A 6,209-nucleotide genomic window follows, 5' to 3' on the forward strand; every position below is an offset into this window, starting at 1 on the left:
TCTGAAGGTATCTCTTCTAAGGCATGTTGCTTACCTGCCATTTCTCCAAGTCCTCCTCCCTCACCTTCTGTCCTGACCAAAAGCTTCATCTCTTGGCCTGTCCAAGGAAAGGGAGGTAGGTTGGGAGTTGAGAGACTTATTTCCTGGGTGTGAATGGAGAGACTCCTGGCTCTAAGTTTCCTTCCTCCTGGTCTCTTCATCTGCTGTGGGTGATAAGATTGTGTGTGCGTATGTGTGTGTGTGGGGGGGGGGTTTACTCAAGAGGGTCCTGCCTTTATGCCCGCCCTGAGGAAGGGCTGAACTTTGTGTCCACCCATGCACATAGCCATCCATGTGGTCTCTGTCTTCCCAAGGATGAGCTCACCAAGGAGGACCGCTAAGGTTACTGTGTCCAAGAATAGAGATTTATTTGCCAGTGGCAGAAGCAGGACAATGGCAGATGTGAGAGTTTGTGATTGTGGGGGCTTAGTCCCCTCCCCCTTCAGACCCACCCACTGCAGCCACAGACTCTTCGAGTGGTAGCTTTCCTGAAAGAAGCTTCAACAGAACCTGGCCTCAACCCTCAAACAAGTCTCCCCAAAGACCCATTCATTACTAGCCTTCTCCCAATCTCATCTGAGGGCTGCCTTCCTCCCTTTTGGTCAGCTCAGGTCACCCCAAAATCCCCTCCCTGGATAATTGAGATGTAGGAATGTTTGGAACTCCCTGAGATAGGGTCATTAGGTCCCCCCCTTTATCCTGGGCTGGAGCAAACAGGGGCTTCTGCACTTAAAAACCTCCTGGGCAGAGGTACCTCTGTTTCTCCCAAATAGCAGAAACTCTGGGTTCCTTAGAGTCCAGTACCTGTATAGTCACTAATTAACTGTGATCTTGGATGAGTAACTAAACCATTTAGAGCCTTGATTTCTTCATCAGCAAAATGGACATAGTGCTGCCTCACTGTTAAGAGAATGAATGAGTTAGCCCAGGGAAAAGAGGCAGGAAAAATTTATTTTTTCCTTCTCTTCTTCTGGGATATTTGTCCCTTCCCAGTGCTATTCCCGAGGCAGAGAGAAGAAACAGCTTCATTCCCCTCACTTTCCTGAGTCATTTGGAGCCTGTTATTTTATGGGGGAGCCAACCCAGAAAAAGATTTTGATGAGACATGGGGAAGAATTCCCAGGGGAATCAGCGGTAACAGTGACCAAGGAAAGCCAGGAAAGTTGGTGGGTCCTGGATCCATTTGGTCTCAGCATCAGAAGCCTGAGGTGGGGCAAATTTGGAGGAGGCAGGGGGCTAGGTGCCATGACCTCTGGATGTCCTTCCTGGCAGTGTTTCAGAGAAGTCTTTCATAAACTAAGTCTGAGTCATTGTTTCAGTGCCAACAACTCCTACTGCAGCGGCTCAGAGACAGGGCAGGAGCAGCCGGCCTAGCTTCTCCGGGAGAAGGAGGAACATTGTTCCATCTCAGATTCAGAGAGCTGAAATGAGGAGTGGGCAGAGCAAGGGGCAAGGTGCCATGAGAGGATAAGTGGCAGTCACACTCTCAAAAGAACTCCCTAGACCAGAAGTCAAAAGGGAACCGCTAGAGAGCTGCACAAATGAGAGTGGGCACCGTGCTCAGGAGCCCAGGGACTGGGGGATGGACCAGATGACTTAAAATCTGCATGGGGCACAATGTCCAGCACATTAAGAGAGCCTGGTCCTCATCCCAGTCTGCCCTTTCTTTCTGTTTCGTGACGTTGGGCAGAGAGCTGTTCTCTGGAGCGACTTTTGTTTCCTCCTTTTTAGATTGGCAGAATTGGACTAGATTAGGTTGAAATGGGGAGTTGGGTTAAAATGGGGCAGTAATTGTATATCTCAATATTCTTTAGAGGATTAGATGAGTTAATATATGTAAAGAATGAAAGAGAGTACATGCACAATAAATAGTTGTTGTTGTTGTTAATTCTTAACCTTGGCCTTGCTGGTGAGCTTCAGGGAGTATGTGAACCCCTTGAAGCTGTGCAAAATTTTGGAGGATAAACACCTTCTGGGGAAGAGTCAGAGCTTTCATCTGCTCCTCAGAGAATCTAAGATCCGCAAAAGATTGAGAACCTCTGGCCCGAACAACCAACCCCCAGGGCTCCTCCACTAAGAGGTTGAGATTCTCTGATATGAGGAATTGCTACTCCTTCCACAAGGACTGACCTATTTTCTCTCATAAACACCTTTAGCCCAAGCCCCTCCCACTGTGGCCTCTGCCCCCATGAGTTGCCAAGGACAGTCCAAGCTGAGAACATGAGTGGCTGGCCTTTCCCTCTAGCTTTAGAATTGGCACTCCTAGGGTGGGGGAGTCCATCATGATTGAGGCCAAGTCTGGGTTCTCATCTCCTAGCTGGGGAGAGGAAGAGGGCCTAGTGGGGCTGGGGATGCAGGGAACACCATGAGTGGCCTGGCCTTAGTCAGTCTCCCCTACCACCCCCTGCCAGCCCACCCTGGGGCCCCAGAGGCAGATACCACCCTAATGAGGTAAGGCCCATGGCAGGCATCATTAATTATGACTTTATGGAAATATAGAAGGCTCTTACGCAAGTGCCTGACACACTTCCCGGCTGTGGCATCTGGGACAGCCAGGTCCCCAGGGGCTGGAAGAGGGCCCCTCCACCCCCTGCTGCCACCAACCCCAGGATCTCAGGATACTGGCATAGAGCCACCCTCCCACTGCTTGTGGCACTGTCCCTAACATGCCCTGGGTGAGCTGTTCCCTCTCTCTGTGCCCCAGGCTCCCTGAAGGGAACAACATGAACTTGAGTGTATGCAATCCCTCCCTGTACCCTGCCAGGCCCAGGAGGCCTATTCTCCTGTGAGGGGGACAGTGGAGTTGGGGATGTTTCCCTCTCCTCCATGAAGAAAACCTCTCTTTCCAAGAAGATAACCTCTTCTATTCTGTTTATTTTCTCTTTGAATCTGGGGACACAGAACTGACCACAGCCATGGTGGGGTGGTCAGAGCCCCGGTCTGCCCCTCTCCAGGCCCTGTGTCAGTTTGCCCACCACCCACCTCCCACGCCTCTGATAGTGTCCAGAAACCACTGCTTCCTTTCTCTAGTCCATTCCCCCACCCACCCACAAAGCATCTGTTACCAAGGTAACAGCAATGTCATCACTTTGGGGTGAGCAGGGGACTGGAGGTGCTGTTAGGGGTTAGAATTTTTAAAAAAATTTTTTTTCTTTATTGATTTTAGAGAGAGGAAGGGAGAAGGAGAGAGAGAGAGAGATAGAAACATCAATGAGAGAGATCATCAATTGGCTGCTTCCTGCATGCCCCCCACTGGGGATTGGGCCCACAACCTGGGCATGTGTCCTGACCAGGTATCAAACCAGTGACCTGTTGGTGCATGGGTCTACGCTCAACCACTGAGCCACACTGGCTAGGCAGGGGATTAGAATTTTGGAGAGATGAACACTAAGGAGCTCCAAATTATAAAAGGAGGATCCTTTAGCCAGAGATGGGCTCTGGGCACAGACTGGATAGAGGCTGTTGATGAGAGCTGGTGGAAAAGAGAGAGGATGAAGTCTGGAAGCAACTGGAGCTGGGGGGAGAGGTGAGAGTGACTCTGGCTTACCACGTGGGAGAAGCATGAAGGTGGCGATGCTCAGGAGACGTTGAGGCAGGGAGGGTCCAGCTCTTTTACTCCTTGGGAGAGGTTTTCTGGCTGGGAAAGTCTGAAGTAGTATGGGAGAGCCTGGGGCTGCCCTGGGCCCACACCGCCCCCTGCAGGCTGCACAGAAAACAACACTGGATATTCGGCAAGGAGGTGCGTTTAGCCCGGACTTAGAGGATCTACATTTTAGACTTCTAAACCATGAGGCCTTCTAAGTGCCTGGAATGGTAATGGACATTGAGGTGCCTGATCCCTACACTAGAAGCCTTGCTGTAAACCCTGATCCAGAGAGCGCAATAGATTAGAGAGTCCCTCTGAACCGACTTGTGGGTAGGGAGCAGTGGGGACAGGTTTGCTTCCAACTGGTTGACAGAGGCCACCCAGATCACTGAAAGGTGGAAGGGCTAGAGTGTTCTGGCAGAGGGAACAGCCTGGGCAAAGGCACAGAGGTGTGAAATGGAGCAGCCTGTTCTGGACTTTGCAGGCAGAGGGAAGAGGACAGCAGCGAGAGGGAAAGGCAGGAAAAAAATGGAAAATGGCCTGGAATATTGGGCCAGGAAGCTGAGTTTTCCTGTACAAAGTGGCTTCTCAAACTCACTCATTGGAGCCCAGCTGAGCAATCCAGCAGTGCAATGGAGGAAGCGGTGGGGTGGGGGAGAGTAGGCAAAGTGGCTCGCTCAGACCCTGAGAGGATTTTAAAGGCATGGCTCTATAGTAGATGTTTGTGCAAGCCTTGCATTCGACTCCAAGAACATCCATAGTGGTTTTCCTATCAAGAAATTATTTTGAGCACTACCTATTGTGTTCCACTGATGCCCTGGAAGATGGGCCATGGTTACCCAGGCGTTTCCACAGCCCAGCTTGAGAACAGTGCTGAGAACGATGGGGGTTCTTCTCCACAAAGGAGTGGTACAGTCATTCCTGTGTCTTAGGTACAGTCCTCTGGCTCCCAAGGGCAGCAAATGAAAACAGAGAGCTGGAGTGGTGGGCTCTTAGGGTCCTCTAGCCAAAGGCTTCACTATGGGATGGACAGAAAGGAGTCCTGTGTCTTGGCCTGGGTGGAAGGCAGGTGTGCAGGGCAGTGAGGTGACTCAGGTTCCAGCCCACTTCTTACCGGCTAATAACCTTGGGCAAGGTGCATTTCTCCGTTTTCTACTCTAAATGGTGAGCATCTTACTTCACAGGGTGGTTATAATGTGCAATGGGACTGGGCTTTCTCCACCAGCATCATACGCCTCTAAATCCTCAGGGCTCAGGGCAAGCTGCTTCCCTTGCCTGCAATGCTTTTCACTTCCTCCTGAAGCTTCCAAGTGCTGCCCATCCCAAGGAAATTCCCAGGTCAAGCAGGACCCCTCTCATAGCCACACCCAATGAGACCACAAATCCTGTTTCCTGCTCCTGCCACCCCATCACTAGCCTCCCCTCCTCCATCTGTCAAAACTGCAGTAGCCCAGCCACTATCATTCATATTACTCACCCTCAGGGTTCACAGCTCAGGAGTGGGACAGAAAGCACTTTTACCCCCATTTTGCAGCTGGAAAGGTCGAATGAAGCTCAGAAAGGCCCAAGGTCACTGCCATCATTGGAGTCAGGTTCCTGGGTCTGTACTTCTTTGGGAGTTGTTGAATGAATGCTTGAATGAAAAATGCCTCCCCCATCAGTCCTTTCTTTGGAGGAGAAGTACATTTCTTTCTTCAGCTCTCCAGATTGGAATATTACCTGGAGATTTATTTTAAAATTCGATGCTAAATTTATCAGGTAGAGTGGGGCATAGGACAGTGATTAAGAATATGGACTGTGACCCAAAGGGCCTGGGTTCAAACCCTGGCTCTGTCTCCTCTTAGCTGTGTGACCTTGAGTTAGCTACTCAACCTCTCTGAGTCTCAGTTTCCCCATCTGTATAATGGATGGGGAGATAATAGAATAGAAAAACGTATCATCTTCTTCAGATGGTACATTGTTTGAAAAGCACTGAAGAACTGTTTATTTGGTAAACAGACCCTTAATACTTATAAGTGTTGTGGAAATAAACCTATAAGTGTTAAATAAACCTATGATGTACTGGGCACTGGGGATACATAGAAAAAAAGACACCCAGATTTACTGAGGACTCAACTGTTATCTCATTTAGTTTTAGTGACTCTCATCATCTTCTTTTTATAGTTGCAGCATGAAGCTCAGAAAGGTTAAGTTACTTGCCCAAAGCCACACAGCTGCACTTGAACTCAGTCTGTCTTTACAAACATACCCTTAACCTCAACACTATCGAACCTCTCTTAGTCCCAACCCTGCAGGGACTTCCACTTTTATGAGGAAATAAAAATTAGACAAAGTATACAAAGAAAAAACTGCACATCAGTTGACTGCTATGAAGAAATTTGGTGAAGGGCAGAGACAGGACATGGAGTAAACAAGCGCTAACTGGCTGGGCTGCAGGAAGGTTTAAGAAGCAAGCAATGAGTTTGACGCATAAACAGAGTGGGTACCTTTCCAAAGTGAGACTTACTGGTGGTTGAGAGGGACTCTCAGGAATAAAGGGTTGGGGGCTTAGAGCCAGGCCTATGCATTGTCCAGCTCTAGGGGG

Source organism: Molossus molossus, unplaced genomic scaffold, assembly GCF_014108415.1.
Source record: "Molossus molossus isolate mMolMol1 unplaced genomic scaffold, mMolMol1.p scaffold_m16_p_19, whole genome shotgun sequence".
In the NCBI taxonomy this organism is placed as follows: Eukaryota; Metazoa; Chordata; class Mammalia; order Chiroptera; family Molossidae; genus Molossus; species Molossus molossus.